Below are 17,188 nucleotides of genomic sequence, written 5' to 3'. Positions count from 1 at the left end.
CTTTTATAACGATATAATCCTAATAAAATCCCAAATCTTGCTAAACATTTTACAATGTGCTAGAAAATTACTGTTAAACTTATTCCCTTTCTTTTTGTTTTTCTTTTCTTACAGTTTACACGTAAGAAAAATTTTATGGTTGTGATAAGAACGCTTATTAAAAAAAAAATTCTACAAAAAAAAATTAGAGAAAGGAAAGAGTATATAAAGTTGACTCGACCAATTTAAAAAGAAATCATATAAGTGTTCATCTATATTGGTATATAAAATTTAAAGGACTTTTTACGTGGCAACAAAAGTTAATGCACATTCACATACCCATTAAAATAATGTACAAGCTAATCGCCGTAAAAATTAAAGTATTTTAATACTGTAATTTTTCACTATTTGGAAGAAAAGAAAATTTAAATTTATTAGATGCATAGTTGCTTAAATAAAGAATTTAATTTCAGGACATAGGTGCAAAAATGAACATAATTTAGTCTTCATACATTTAATACACTTACATTTGCTGATCAAAGCTGTTATACGAACATAAATTTTCTGAAGAAAAATTTTCTCTAATTTAAAAAAGATTAAAAACTAAAATGGGACCACTACACATACCGTAAGAATAATCGTATTCAAATATTTAATCACAATACACAAACAAATAAAGAAAACTAGAAAACAAGCATACTTATTCGTAGAAAGTTTTGCGTCAGAAATGTTTTTAACTAAAAGAAGACCAACAATGACCATTTCTTATATGTAATATAATGGAGTAGCATGGTTATAAATATGAAAAAGCTCCTCTGACTTCATATTTCTAAAAAGGTTATTAAATAAAATTTTTTGTAACTAAAATAAAAAAAAAACAATAACACTAAAAACGAATTGGTAAATGGACACAATATCTGTAATATGCGATAGATCAGTAAATAACCCAAAAAACCCAAAGCATCCAGATCAGGCCAAACATAGTCATCCATTACGAAGAGAAAATATCTTTCTTAAACTGCCCATTCACACGAGAAATGTCAACAATATGATATAATATTAGTGTTTAAACTTTTCTAGCATGCTCTTCCATATAACATGGAAATGCTTATCAAAATAATGGTCAACAGATTATCTGCTTCAACTATTAACAACCCTATAAAACCCTGTACTTCTAAAAACTTAATCAAACTATAATAACGCAAAATGTTCAGTAGAATTTTAAGGTATTGCCAAAGTAAAATATCAAAAATGAAATTTATTTCAATTCCTTCACTTAAAGAGTAAATACAAAATATTGTTTTTAATATTGTGACCATATTTAAAAAATTCGGTATTCGGCAATAATAATTTAACAATGAATTCTTATTAAAAACATTCTTTTTGCTTTACAATGAAAAATTGGAAAATTTTTTTTTTCAATAATATCAAAATTAATTCAAAACAAAGAAAGTTTTACTTACAATTTCTGTCAATATCAGTTAAAACATAATATTCTAGATTACAAGTGATGTAAAAAATTAAAAAAAAAAGAAGGAAACCGAACCAATAGATATGAAAAGAACAAATAAAGCCATTAAAACCACATTACAATGAAGAAATTCATAAACAAATTTTCAACTTTAAAAATTGAATAAGAAAGAAAGGAAAAAAATTACAAAATATTAAAATTTCTTTGTTTTTTGCTCCTTTTCTATACTCACTCCTTGTAATGAAATCAATTCCGTTCTATATATGAAGGCAAAAACGAACAAAAATTTTTTTGTAATGAACGTATAACAACAACAAAATGAACAAAATGAACAAATTGTAATTAAACTTCCTGATTGAATATTCATTTTATTACAAAATTTCCATTTTATTCTCTACGTAAACTTTGATTTTTCTACAATCTATGTTTATTGCTTTAGTTCTACATTTACCTTCTCTTACTTTTTCTCTGCCTTTATGTGTATACGTATATATAAAATTTATGATGGTGTATATATGTAGATACAATTACAATAAATGCTCATTTATTTTCTCTTCATTAAATACATGTAAACGCACATATACGTTCATATTTTGTAGAAAATATTTGCAATTAAAAATTAAATACAATTTTAATTAAATATTTGTAATATTTTCTAAAATATTATCTATGTATCATATTTGTTGTTATTTATTACAGTTGAAAATTATATAAAAATTATAGGTTATGTTTTCTAGACTGATATGTTTGAAATTGTGGACAACAACTGTCATACCCTAAACTATTAGGCACAGTGAGATGAAAGAAGCTTTTGTCTTGCCAAAAATGGTGGCCCAATTCAAAAACCATATCTATGAATAGCACACTGTCTTTTGACTTTTTTTCGAGTGTACCATAAGTGAAACGAAATGCAAAGATTTGGAAGCAATAGTAGACGCTATAAAATCCTAGAAAATGTCAGGAGTAATTCAAAAAAACAACATCGTTATGGGAAATTTAGTAACAAATTTGAATTCAGAAAAAATTTAGCAATATAAAAAATTTCAGAAAGGAAAGACTTGGCAATACCTGCGAACTATCATAAACGCTGTTTTTTCAGTTGAATTCGTTGTATTGTAGAGTAGAATACGAATACCCACAATAATAAAGTTTGCAGTGGCATCTAACAGACGTTTTCCATTACGCATAAAATAAAATCAAATTTAATTTAATGAAATTTCTTCAAATAATAATCAATCAACTTTCACTTCTGCATAAAAATTTTCAAAAGACATTAAAATATTAACAATAAATTTCAATTCAATAAAATGTTTCAACTTCAATTTTCTTGGAAATTACAAAAAAAAAGAAACTTGGAAATTACAAAAAGTACATTATCTTGTAAACTACTTGTATATTCATGCATAAGTCGGTAAAATTCATCATAATTTCTTTACTTGCTCATGCTTTTCCTTCCCCAACATTAAATAATTCAAAAGTATAGAGAAAAAAAAAATACCACATCATCATAGCAATAAGAAACTTTATTATTAATTAAAGTTTTTCGAGGTTATAACATTAACTTTTCTTATTATATTTATAGAAAATAAAAATAAAAGCACTTATCGATTATCTTTTAAATAAAGTTGGGTCAAACCAATGGTTTGTATTGTAGCACTTTTCCCTTCAACAAGTGAAAATTCTGCTTTTAAATACAGTCTATGTATAGCTATCACACTATTAAAATTATTTTCATTCATATACAAAACTATTTCTAGGATTGCATATATTTAGGATGACGCATATATGCAGTCTTTGAAATAAAGCAAAAAAGGGGTTAACATAACGCTCGATTTTAAGGGTTAATTGTGTGAGTTAAGAAAAATAATTATATTTTTTAATTTCATGGAATTTACCGTTAGCTTTTTGCGTTTATAAAAATTTGGAAAAGCTTGCGGTTTCGGAAATATAAGGTGTCAAAAATTCAAATTTTACGAATTTCAAGAGGTGATAACTTGAGAGGGGGTGGAGATGGAAAAAAATTTTCTTCTAACGAAATGAACTATTTGTTAATGTCTAAAAGCTCCTAAAATTTCAAGCTTCTACAGGCTGGGGTCTAGAAGAAAAACGACATCAAAAATTTGGAAAAAACGGACTTTAGCTAACGGTAAATTTGAACGGCCATTTTGTTTTTCTAAAGTTTAACTATTGTATATCGCGCTAGGAGAAGCAAGCCACCGCCTTTCTGCGTTTGCAAAATTTCAAAAATGGTTATGGTTTCATTGCAACAAATATTTAAAAAAGGCCATTTTTAGGGTTTTGGGGGGGTATAACTTCCAGAGGGGGGGAGATAGGTAAAAATTTTGTTCTACGGAAATAAGTTTCTAGTGAAGATCTATGTACGTATTAAATTTCAGCTTTCTATCTTGAAGGGTGTAGAAGTTTTGTAAACAAAAAAAGTGTCCACGGACGGACGGACGGACGGACGGACGGACGGACGGACAGAGTGAAACTAATAAGCACTTTTTTCAAAAAATTTTTTGGAAAAGTGCTAAAAAAAGGCAATAATAAAAACACATTAAAAATTTGAACTTTTCCCTTTTAACAACAAACAAAATTTCTACGTTTTTATTACAGGAGACAAGGCATAGAGAATAACAGTCATCAATATACAACCTTTGCAATGAAAGTAGGTTCTTCATAAATTAATTTTAAATTAAAAAAAAAAACCGAGTTAGCTACTTTAAAAAGAAAAAAGATTTTTTTAGTATCGGGGATTTTAGTATTCGGGGAAGTAGAAAATGCAATGAACGCTATTCATATTCTAATAATAATAATAGTATGACTGTTATTTTAATAACCCAATCTCGATACCTCAATACCCCTCTAATCATTTTTTTAATTTAATAATATTCTTTACGTCACTTGGAAAATTTATTGGAATCGTAAAGGTTGTAGAATCGAATATATTACTAGAACTTTTTCTAAAAGAGAATATTTATATATAAATATCACTATATTCTTAACTATTGAAGGGAAAATAATTGTAGTAATATAAGGGTTACATATAGGTTTAAGATCGAGTACCATATACTATATTGAGCATTGACTAGGTTCATATTACATAATTAAATATTTATTTCATAAAACCATAGATTCTAGATTTGTAAAACCGAGGTAATAACGTGTCGCGAACATGTATACGAATCTATTGTGTCCCACCCCCTTCTGAGTGCAAGCGCACGGCGCCCTAAATCACCAATTCGAGATCAAATGCCCTGATATATTCAAGAAATTTATAAGCCACGGAGTACCGTAACCGCCCAAAATTTCCCCAATATTTTCCCTCTTTTCATTCTACTGCGAGTGAGAGCAATATATTATACCAGATGGTGTACTGGAGTTTCTACCTCTTCACCACAGAATGTGCAAGTGTCTTCACTTTCCAAGCCCAGTTTAAAAAACTCGTACTTCTGAGCTGTTAGAAGAAAATTTTAAAACAAACTATTGCTTAATCACTTTTATTTTAGTTGAATTACACGTGCAACGAAATTTCTTTTTCAATAAATCCAGCTTTTATTTCTTAAAACATCTATGTGATTTCTTAAATCAATTCTTTGATTTCTAATAACTTAATCTTTTACTGAATTTCATCATTTTTTCATTAAATATATAATTCAAGTGTGTGTTTTAAAGTGATTATGAAAACCGCAACACAATAAAAATCATTTACATATTATATAAAATGAAAATTAACTGTTGTTCAACAAACTGTTATTCAATTTTCATGCATTTTTTTTTTTATTTTTTTCTCTTATTATCATAATAGAATATTTAATATAATAACTAAGTAGCTATTTGATATATTTTGTCCTCCTTTTTTTTTCCTCTCCCGAACATAACCATACCAGTTTGCTTAACTTACGATAAGCATTGTTCAAAATTTTAAAAAAAAAAAATATCAAGGATAAAAAATAAAATAAAAAAAAAAATTAATAAAAAATTCTTATATACCTACTATAGAATATTAAAATTGTTATACAAAAAAAATAAAGTACGTATATATATATATATGTATGTTATTATCCTTGTTGTAGGTATGACACACTTATTATAGCCACTTTTCAAAGCAACAACAGCAAGTACAAAAAAAACTTAAGTAATTTAATAACTTTTTTTTTTACTTTTTTTTAAAAAATAAAAAATAACAAAACCTTAAATTTAATTTTCATTATTAAAAAAAAAAATTTGTTCTAAAATATTTAAGTATGTATAGTGGTATTTGAGTTGTGTGGGTGTATATGAGTTCAAGAACAAGGAGAAAAAAATATTGTTTACTTATAAGAAAAGAAAAAACAAAATTATGTAAATTTTAATGGATTAATTCATTTATAATTAATATTTAATATAATATTTAATTAATATCCTTATAAAAGTAGTTATTAGAACACAAAAATAAAATGAGGTAAACGAAAAATAATTATTTTTTAAGGGAATTTTTTTTTTCCAAAAACGAGCACACAAAAGGGAAGAAAAGTACCATGTTTCCTGTTCCTTTAAATTAATTTTTTTCGTCTTTTGCTCTTTTTTTTCATTTAATATTGAAAATTTAATTAGAAGAATATTATTTTTAGTTTCTTTTTATTCTAAAAATAATTTTAAATAATTAATAAAAAATAATATTATTTTTAATAAAAATAATTGCTGTTATATAAAATTATGTTATAAAATGTTATATAAAATTTTTTTCAGTGTGCAGATGAATGATTTTATAATGAATGCGGAAATTGAAATGGGGTTAAAAACGGAGCTTTATCATCAACATAATTTGATATTGTTCCATATTTTTGAGCACATTTATTGTCAAATAACCATAGAAAATTGAAAATTTCTTCCTCAAGTCTTTTTTTAATATCAGATTTAAATTTGGTTTGTTGCTATATTTCTTCGTTCTAATTCTGTACTCATATTGAGAAAAATTACAATCATGAATCCAAAAAATATTTTATTCAAAAATGTGGGTCTATTTAACCAAAAATTATATTAATTCGCCTTATCAATACCATAATATTTCCTCAAAATTTTGATAGCAATAAAAATTCTTAATAATTAATTTCTATAGAATTTTATGATTTCAGAATAAAATATAATTTTTAGAACTTTTCCAAAAAAATTTTTGAAACAAAGCGCTTATTAGTTTCAATCTGTCCATCGTTCAATATTTCAATGGACGGACGTTAGTAGCTATTTATTGTAATGAAAGAACAAACAATTTTTAAATTCTTAAAAAGCAGAAAAATAGTGATGGGATTCTTGTACCGCAGCATAGTATGGTTGAACTTTAAAAAAAAAAAGAAAATGGCTTTTTAAATGAACTGTTATCTAAAACCTGTTTCTTTTAAAAATTTTTGATATCGTTTTTCTTTAGAAAATATGTTGTAGAAGCCCTTGGAAACTCTCAATAATAAAATTAATAAATAGTTTATTCCGTCGGAAGAAAATTTTTTCCACTTAAATTATCTCTTGGAATTTCTAAAATTTCAAATTTTTCGCTTCTCATATCTACGAAACTGCAATCTTTTTTAAATTTCTATAAATACAAGAAGCTAACTGTAAATACCATCCTATTAAAAAAGTAATTATTTTTCTTAAATCACAAAGCTAATCCTTAAATTCGAGCATTATATAAACGCCTCTTTCAATTTTTTTTTTCATCCTAAATGTAGGCAATCTTTAAAATATATTTTGGTGTATGAGTGAAAGTATATAATTTAAATAATGTAATAGATTATTTTTAACAGTAGTTGTTGAAGAGAAAAATTCTACTTTTCAAACCATTCGGTTTGACCCAACTTTATTAATTATTTTATTGAACTTTATTAATTTTTTGAAAATTAAATAAACTGACAGTGTAAAATACGTAATATTTACGTGTCATATTTTTATATTTCAATGGTATTTAGAAAATGTATTAGAATAATTATTATATAACATTTTATATAATGGGAAATTAAATTAAAAAAAACCTAAATACGATTTTTATTTCATTATACCTTCTAATATGAAATTATTATACTAATTATGTGCACGCGTTAATATAAAAAATGGCTTTTAATTAGTTCATAAAATTTCAGATAAATTTTTTTTTTGAAATAATTCATAATTTATTATTTAAATAATAATAATAATTTTAAAACATAATTATCATTAGACAAATTGGTAAGTGAATGAGGAAGTTGAGAATCAACCATTAATTAAAAAACATTCATTTAGAAAATTTAATCTAATTACAATTTTAATTTGTATAAAGGGATTTGAAATTTAAATTTTATAAAATTGTGCATAGAATTTTTTAAATATTTTACATAATTAATTGCAGTGTAAATTATTCACACTTACTTTTATATAATTTTTAAAATTATAAGGTGTATTTGTGATTTTTTAATGCAATTTTTTAAAAACTATTATAAAAATACGGTTTTATTGTGTTTAGCAACAACAATTTTCATATATAGTTCGTTGAAATTTCTGAATCCTATTGAAATAAAAAATTAAATTAATTTTTAAACGTTAATAACGCTAATTATTCAAGGTTCTTGTATGAATATTTAGAACTGAGAATATTTAATAATTTGTAATAATTTCAAAAACATTCAATCCTTATAAGTACTAACCTGTCTTGACTTATATAACTATATTATATCTACATAGATTTTAAAGACGATTTTATATTATCCATAAACTTTACTCATTACTCATTTGGTTGAACTTATTCGATTTTCTTACCCTTATATATTCTTCCTGTCAATATTAATTTACTTTAACATTACAGTTTCATTAAAAGAAAAAAAAATATGTATACTTATATTGTAAATATCCATTAACCATTCCATTTTCATATTGAAATTAGTTAACAATAAATACATAATTCTTTCTTATACGTAAATTTTATATAAATATCACAAAATGAGTATACATACGTGTACATACATATAATCAATGTATTAAAATCAATACTTAATCAAAATACTCATTCTAAGTTTATTATCCTGACTAATCTCACATTTACTCACAAAAATTTACAAAATCTCTTTATACAGTAACACTTCAAACTATACAGTGACCCATTTTTTTTCTTTGAAATTTTTACTCTTCTTCTTGTTTGCGATTTTAGTTTTCTATAGAGTCAATCTCGGTCAAATATTATTTCGTTTAATGTAATGGAAAAATGAGATACGCTTACATAAGGACAATATATTTTGAAATATACAAATGAACGAAATCCAAATTATTAAATATTAATAACAATTGCAAATCATGAGTTACGTTTAACCTGTATTAGCAGTGAATTTAATTTTATTGGTTTTCAAATACATCGACCTAGCTTGTAGATTAATAACTGGTTCCAGGCGTTAAACTGATAAATGCAATTGTATTGCATTCAGACACAGTAACTAGATACTGTAGCAACAAATCACAATTCAACACAATGTGTTGAAAATGAAGTTTTTTTATATTTCCACTACATTTTACAAGTTATGATGGCAAATTATTCAAATTCGTTACGCATATTTAAAGTTTAACGGGCTAATACTGTATTTAAATGTATACAGAATGGCAGTTTGGAATCAGACAAAGACAGAAATATGGAAATTAAAATATAAAAATCAAATCTAATGTTTCTTAGTTCTAATTTTTTTTTATTCTTCATTTTTGTTTTCGATTTTCTCCTTCCCTCATTCCTGTTATTTCTATTCTCTTCAAATTGAAGTCACATTAATAGAAAATTTTCCTTAAAAACACATTTTTCTTGTTTACAACTTCATTTCATTTACCTTCATTTGTGATTATGCATTTACCCTGGATAAAAATTTTCTTTAAGAAAAAAAGAAAAAAAGAAGTCATAATGAAAAGAAAAGAAAAATCGAAATGGTACAAAAGGGGAAAAAATGAAGAAAACACAAGACAGAAAGAGAAGCAAGGAGTGAACGAGAAAGAGGACAAAATAAGAGAAGAATTTTGTTATTTTCTAACCACTTTTCTTCGTGTATAAAGGATATAATTTTTTACATGAAAGCTCATTACGATATCCTTAGAAAAATTTTTATTAAAAACAATAATAAAGAACGTTTAAAGAAAAATGATTTTTTTTTCTATTTCATTTTTAGTGCCCTTTACAGCCATATTTGCGAATATATACACACACATTTATGCATAACGTGGAATGTATAAGTACATTTATGTATATGTGTGTGTATATAATATAACAATTCATGAATATAACATAAAATAAATATAACAATTTGTTGTATTAAAACCATGAAATTATTCGCGATAATCGGCTATGCTCCAAAAATTTCCTGAGCTCCACTACACTGACAAAATTTTTTTTCTTAAAACATAACACCGACACATCTATTATAACAGAGTTTCCATCAGTGTCCACAATAATTGCTATTTTATAATAAATAGCATATAATATTACTATATTTTATATAATATTATAAAGGACATACATATACGGTATTTATTCGTCGCGTTATTGTATTTTAATGAAAATTATAATAGTGTTCATAGGGTAATGGATTTTTATATAAGCGATTGTTTGCGACTGAAATGATAGTTTTTGGAATTAATACTATAAACGTAATACGATGATCCTATGAATGCTTACATACTTACATTCGTAAAATATCTAATAAATTGGGACAGTAACATTGTGAACAGCCACAATTTAAATTTCATCACATACAATAATTTCATATTGTTGATAATGATTGATTTAGTAATAATAAAAAACGAATGATGACGATGATTATGCCTACATAAAGATTTTATGAGTGTCAAAATAAAAAAGCAAAACAACAAGAAAAATAAATGAAAATAAAAATATAAAAATTATTACTAGGTATTAAAAAAAATAAAAAGAGAAAATAAATGAACTACGAGAAAAATGAGATGAAAAACAACAACGAAAACCAAGTAAAGTTCCCAAGGAAATTGTTAGGAAGTGATTATGATTTTCAATGAATTTATCAAGCATAAATTATTACACCGGTTTCTAATTTTTCATATTATTTTCTATTTTTTTATTATTTTTATTTTCTATGTAATTTTTTTATAAATCACCATTATTATTTCAAGGATACTTATTTCTTTTTCAATATAATTATATAAAATAATAATAAAAATTTTTAGGAAAATTATTTATTTATTGTATGTTTTAATGTATGTACGTTTTTATTATTCGCATTAGAACTTTTAAGCACCAAAAGTTTTAATAGGTATCAAAAAATTTATGTTATTACGTAAGTATGGTAAAAATTAATTGTTGAAATTGAATACATACTTTTGTCCTCCAATTTGTGAAAGAATGAATTTATATATAATTAGAAATATAGTTATAATTCTATGCAGGTATATAAGTATGTATTAAATGAAATAAAATAGAATATTGTTGCAAATTTCTCTGTATATGGTTGCCGTAATTTGTAATTTTGCAATTCATACAGAACAAAGCAGTCACCTTATATTATTCACCATTATATTGGGGACTAAAACTTAAAAACTATTGAACTATCTGTGATTCATTAGAAATCTAAACTGTTCAATAAACTTAAATTATACTTAACTGTTTTCTGTATTCTTTAGAAACTCTTCAGCTCTTAAGTTGATGTTCAACAAAATTTTTCGGAGACAAACAAAACGTAATCAATACAGAAATGAGATAATATGTAATTAATAGTGTGCAGGATGTGAATTATTAATACACAGAACAAAGTCATAGATTAAAATATTAAACAAGACACAGCGCCTTAACATAACATAAAAACCATTTAAAATACAATAAGAATTCCGCATTACTCTTCTATTCATATAATGGTCTCTTATTTTCTTGGAAATTATTTTAACAATTTTGAATCCGTACCAAAAAGCGGCAAGTCCCATCACTAATTTAAAAAATTCCATTTCTAATATATTATTACATAAAATATTTACAAAACGTTTATTTTTCGTCTGATCTTATAATTTAGATAAGACAAAAAATAAAACACAATAAACGCAACTAGACATGAAAAATTTTTAGAAATTGTATGGACCATACTAAAAAAACAAAAACAACAAAACAAGAAAGAAAATGAATAATAATTGTTACATGTGTTTTATGACAGATAAAAGGAGAGAAAAACAAAAAAAACGGAAAAAAGATGAAAATGTGAAAACGTTTTGTATCTAAATTTTAGATAAAAATTTCCTCTCTTCTGCGTTATATTTGTTAAATATAGCCCACAGTTTATAAATTTCACCAACCATAAACATTATTTGCTCAATGTTATACACAAGCTCTAGTATTATGATATTCTTTTAACGAAAATAACAACGAATAAATCAATTTGGAGTAAAATATTTTCTAAGGGATCAGCTGAAATCATACTTAAAATCCACCATTTAGATTAAGTTAATTTATATTAACACGTCTGCAATAATGCAAACATAGGCCAGATGGGGTCAGTTATGACACAGCTGGATCTCCATAACCCTAACCTCACATCAAGCAGTCACATAAATTCATATTTATTTCAACGACAATAATCTAGGTATCTCACTCCTGTGACAAAAATTAATTTCGAAATTTAAGCCCAAAAGTTCTTTACAACTAATTTATAAAGGGATTTGAAATCAGAATTGTACACTATAGTTTTCACCTTACTCAGAATATGTAGGCTTTTAAAGTAATTCAATTCAAAATTATTAATCTTGAAACTTAAATGGTAGCAAGTTTTGTGAGTCATTATATTTTTGTCGTAGGAATAAATTATCGAGGTAGGAATGTAATTAACTTGATTTTATTAAGTTTCCATCATTGACCTTAATTAGTGATCATTTTATTTTAACTCAGCTGAATAGAAGTACGTATTTCATAGAAGAAACTTTCATTAACCTTGAGATGAATAGAAATACGTATATCATATAGGAAGCTGAATACGTACAATTAAGGTTAATATTGAAATTTTACATTGAATATTTACCATTTCTGAAACATAGCAGCTTTACAAATCACATTTACATCTTATAATAAATATAACGTATAATAACATAATTTACCCTATACAAAAATCTCATAAAATCTACCCAAAATTTTCATTACATTACAATACATTAAAAATGATTATCAAACTTTAATTTCATAATCCTGGCTATCAATTACCGTATAATATAAAATTTAAAGGGAAATTTAAGTGCTAAAATCTATAATAATAAATTATTATTGGAATTTCTGTAAAATTTTCTATTAAAATCTTATATTTTGTATTCAACTTAAAAAAACTTAACTATTATAATATCTTTAAATTGCTTGTAATAACTTTCAAATTTCACATAATGATTTCAAATAGGATTCGTATAGAAAAAAAGTTTTAGGGTCTCGAAAAAACGGAAAGAATGGATGTATGTACTAAAAAATAATTGACCAATCGTATAATAGAGCTATTGCTGCGTGTCGAAAAACACAACGTTTCTATAATAATAATGCATTGGAAGAAAAAAAAAAAAATTGGGATACTAATTTTTATTTTTCTCTTCTATTGACTCTTACTATAGATGTACCTTTTCAACTGATGTACTGTTTTTCCACCCTTTTCTCTTTTTATTTTTTATTTTCTTGTCTCTTTTATATACCATATTAATATTCAGTAAAAGTACTACATATCTTGTTAGATAATGAAACCCTTATTTTTGTTTTGTTGCTTTTCTTTTATTTTTTCATCTACGATTTGATTCCTTTGGCACAAATAAAATATAAAACAAATTCCCAAGGGCATATACACATAAAGAAATAAAGAAAAGAATGAAGTAAATAAATAATTTCCATCGCTTTTGCAATAACAGTAGTTCACACTTTTTTATTTAATTTCATTGCAATACAACTTTTATATTTAGTTCTGCACCTTGAAGTATGCAATTTTTTTTATAATTAATATAATTTTCTCAAACACATACATAATTCAAATTCTCGTTCAAGGTTCGTTAATAAATTGTTTTCGGTAAAAAGAACGTCATTTATTTAGAAATTTTTTTTTCATTAACTAGGAACCAAAAGTGAGTTAAAAATTTGGTTTCATCTCCCGGAAATACACAACATTTTTAAATAAATAAATTTGTATAAGAAATCTTTAGCAAAATATAAAATAACTGAATTGCTAATGAAATTTAAAATAATGTTATCAATATTTTAGTATGCGATTTAAGCGCCACACCAACCTGCGTGCAATACGAATCTCAAAATCACAATCGATATGATTTTGACTAAAAAGTCAAAATATTCATTTCTCATTCTAGGAACATAAATAACTGACTAACATAAAACTGACTGACAAACTAAATATTTTTTCAAGAAACAGTTTTGATTTTCGGAAAATTGTCTATTCTCAAAATAATTTCTAAAAAACAAAGTACATACCAAAGACAATTCGAAACAATTCATTTTGTACTACGCTAGGCAGCAAATTTGAGCTTTTTTTTTCATAAAAGGATAATATGACACCATTTTTTTATTATTCTTCGTTTTATTTTTAATTTTTGCTTTTCTTTTCTCTTTAAAAAAGAAAAATAATTGAAATATAAGAATATTTTTAAAGTAGATATTTGCCTTTTTTTTTCTTGTGTTTTTGTTCTAAGGAAAATTATAAATCTTAAATTTTCTACACTAAACTACACAACTATGTAGAAGTGGATAATACTTTAGTGTTGGTATAAAGAAATATTTTTAACCCTTTCCTTAAACTTATTTTAAATAAGAACAGCAAAAATATAAAAAAAAAGAAAGAGAATTCAAGGATATCCATTATGATCCTTTAAAAAAAAACTTATATGTATAAAAAAATCTTTTATATTTTAAATTGTTGTAAAATACTTAAAAGTTATTTTTCAAAATATATTTTCTAACCAACAAAAACAGAATAAATGAGAAAAAGCAGCAAATAGAAACAAAAAAAATTATCAAGGTTTGTAACTATTGCGATTAGACAACCACCTAACCGCCTAAACACTATTATTATTACCAGTTTCTTCTTATCGTAATTTTCTCGACTTGCATTTGTCGTTTTAGGTTTCTGTTCATGATTACACTTATTTAAATGTATTTTAAAACATGTAAATGATTAAAAAATAAATTAACGTATTTATAATGTCTCATGTCACTTTGATTTATTTCACAATCACAATGATAAGTTAACATTTGTAAGTGCATCTTGTATGCTAAAGTATTAATGTTAAATTAATTTGCTTCTTAATTTGCTTATTTGCTACGATACTAAGAGAACAACAATATATTTTTGCTTTTATAATTTTAGAGAATAATATAGATTTTCGAACGATGTTCAATTACGTATGAAAACCAAATTAAAAAACTTTGACAATTATAAATTAATAAAGATCAGTTCTCGAGCCTTAATGTAGAAAATAAAAAAAAAATTATTCCTCAAACTAGACTAAAATCACATAGGAGACCTCATATACTGATATACTGATGATAAAAGCAAGTGGTTATAAAATAGCATTACCAGTTACTGATAAACAGCACTATCTGCTATTAACTTAACGTTACGTTTTGTTAAGTTGCGTTATATTGCGTTACGTTGCGTTATGCTGCATTATATTGTGCTACCTTGTATTTAGTTGCGATACGTTGTGTTATATTTTGTTACGTTGTATTACGTTGGGATACGTTACGTTACTTTACGTCATATTGCGTTACGTATTTAGTCTATGTAGTAGCGTTACGTATTTAAACTAATATTAAATACCTATGCGATTAACACTTAAAAGTTCCTAAACTAACGATGATAGAATATTACACAGATTTTCCGTAAACAAATATGTCTAATGAGATTTCAAGCAATTAAGATTTAAACTATCTATAGTAGCTTAATGATTATTGCCTTATTTTGCTATATTTCCAAATTTAAAGCACAAATTCCACTATCATATTTTTAAAACTCCTACAAATTCAATAAACTTTTAGTGATTGCTAAAGAAGAAAAAAATACAAAAAAACAAAAAAACAAATCCTAAAAATCTAATGTTCCATTTTTTATTCCACTCACACAAAAAATATCTCTCTTTCCCAGCAAAACCGGGAGTGAGAGAAAAACTATTTGAGCAAAAAAAAAATCTTAATTTAATTAAAAAAAAAGCACACAAAAAAGAAATTTTTTTCTCCTCTTGAAAATTATAAAATTAAATAACAAAAAAAAAAAAACTTTTTTTTATGTATTTTTCTTCTTAAAATGCATACACATACATAATATGTATGTATGCGTGTTGTACATATGTGTAAACTTAATGACGCAGTGGGGTTGTACAACAAAATACAGAAGAAAAAGTGTTTACAAAAAAAAAAAAACAAGTCTTTTTAAAATTAAATAAACATTTCAAATCCTTTTTTTTTTCTCTCTCTCTCTCTCTCTCCCTCTCTCTCTTCTCACAAACACAAAATGAAATGACACAGAATTATTTTTGAAAAAGAAAAATAAGAGAAAAAAAAAGGATAAATTAAATCAAGTCACAATGGAATTGTTCCACATTATTTTTATGATAAAAAAAGAAAATTAGCACAGTAAAAAAAGATTAAAGTTATCATCGTCGTGATCGTCATTAAAAAGAAAACTCTTCATTTTCCCTTTTTTTTGTTTTTGTTTGTATAAAAATGACCTAATTAGAACAAGAAATTAAAATTATCTTAGTAACTGAATTATCCTGTTCCAGTTTTTTTTTTCAAAACAAAAAATGTTTTTTAATAACAAGGAGGTTATAGTTTATATGCTTCTTATATGTTATCCTTGAGCTATATAATAACAATTTAAAAATATAATGACTGTGCAATTAAATGGTGCTCGAAGATATGGTCTGTTCATAATTAATGAATACGTTATTTAAGATAACTTATATAATGTGTTGTTTAAAAAAGTGATTTCTAAAAATTTGCACATAATTTTTTTTTTGGTTTAAAGTTCAAGCCATTTTCAATCTATTTTATAGTTTGTTACTGAAAATTTCCCTCTTTAGAGATGATTTCTTTAAAAAGAAACTTAAAACTTTATTATACTTGACCACTTAACATCATAAATATAAATACAATTATATTAATAGAAATGGGGGTTGAAGTGTTAAGGTTTTAAATGAAATTAGCACTACCATTGAGATCACTTAAATGACATCACACGAGTATACATTTTGAAACTCACTTTTAAATTGAAAATTTTCTATTCTCTACACTTAAACTTCCACGGTTATCGCCCCCTGTTAGCTTAACAGGCTAACTTACACCCTGTTAGCAAAAAACGCCGCCTAACATTTTTTGTGTATGAAATATATAGTATATTTACATTTACTACTATATTTTACATTTTTTACTATATCGTCAAAATTTTGCTAATGTTTAATTGCTATTGCATACGCAGTATCTGAATATTGTTTTTATATTTCTCAATTGAGAGTTCAGTTTCTCCTCTCATTCCCCCTCATATAATAAAAATTATTTAAATTATTGAAAAAAAAATTTATCAAAATTTTTAAAAGTTCATTGCCCATTTGCTTATATTACAATGAAAATATTTGAATTTAAACCCTTATCCCTATGAGACTGAAAATGTACAAAAATTGAGATAAAAACAAAATTACCACAAATCAAAATATCATTATACAATTTATTGAATGTTAACCGCACAAAGGGTAACCAAAATTTCAAAATACAAGAAA

The 17,188-nt window shown here is 24.9% G+C and overlaps 1 protein-coding gene across 3 annotated transcripts in view; it reads right to left on the bottom strand.

Moving 5' to 3' along the window:
- The window catches only part of LOC129610700 (dystrobrevin beta), a 115,971-nt gene extending 105,170 nt beyond the window's left edge, over window positions 1-10,801 (bottom strand). For all 3 annotated transcript variants that reach the window (XM_055523354.1, XM_055523352.1, XM_055523355.1), the window contains exon 1: window positions 10,779-10,801. The gene's annotated coding sequence lies outside the window, so the exon portion shown is untranslated. The remainder of the gene's footprint in view (window positions 1-10,778) is intronic.
- Window positions 10,802-17,188: the final 6,387 nt, after the last annotated feature.

The sequence above is a fragment of the Condylostylus longicornis genome, unplaced genomic scaffold, assembly GCF_029603195.1.
Source record: "Condylostylus longicornis isolate FDR11 unplaced genomic scaffold, ASM2960319v2 ptg000047l, whole genome shotgun sequence".
Taxonomy (NCBI): domain Eukaryota; kingdom Metazoa; phylum Arthropoda; class Insecta; order Diptera; family Dolichopodidae; genus Condylostylus; species Condylostylus longicornis.
The sequence above is the reverse complement of the archived record's forward strand: the minus strand, read 5'-3'. Positions and strand labels throughout refer to the sequence as shown.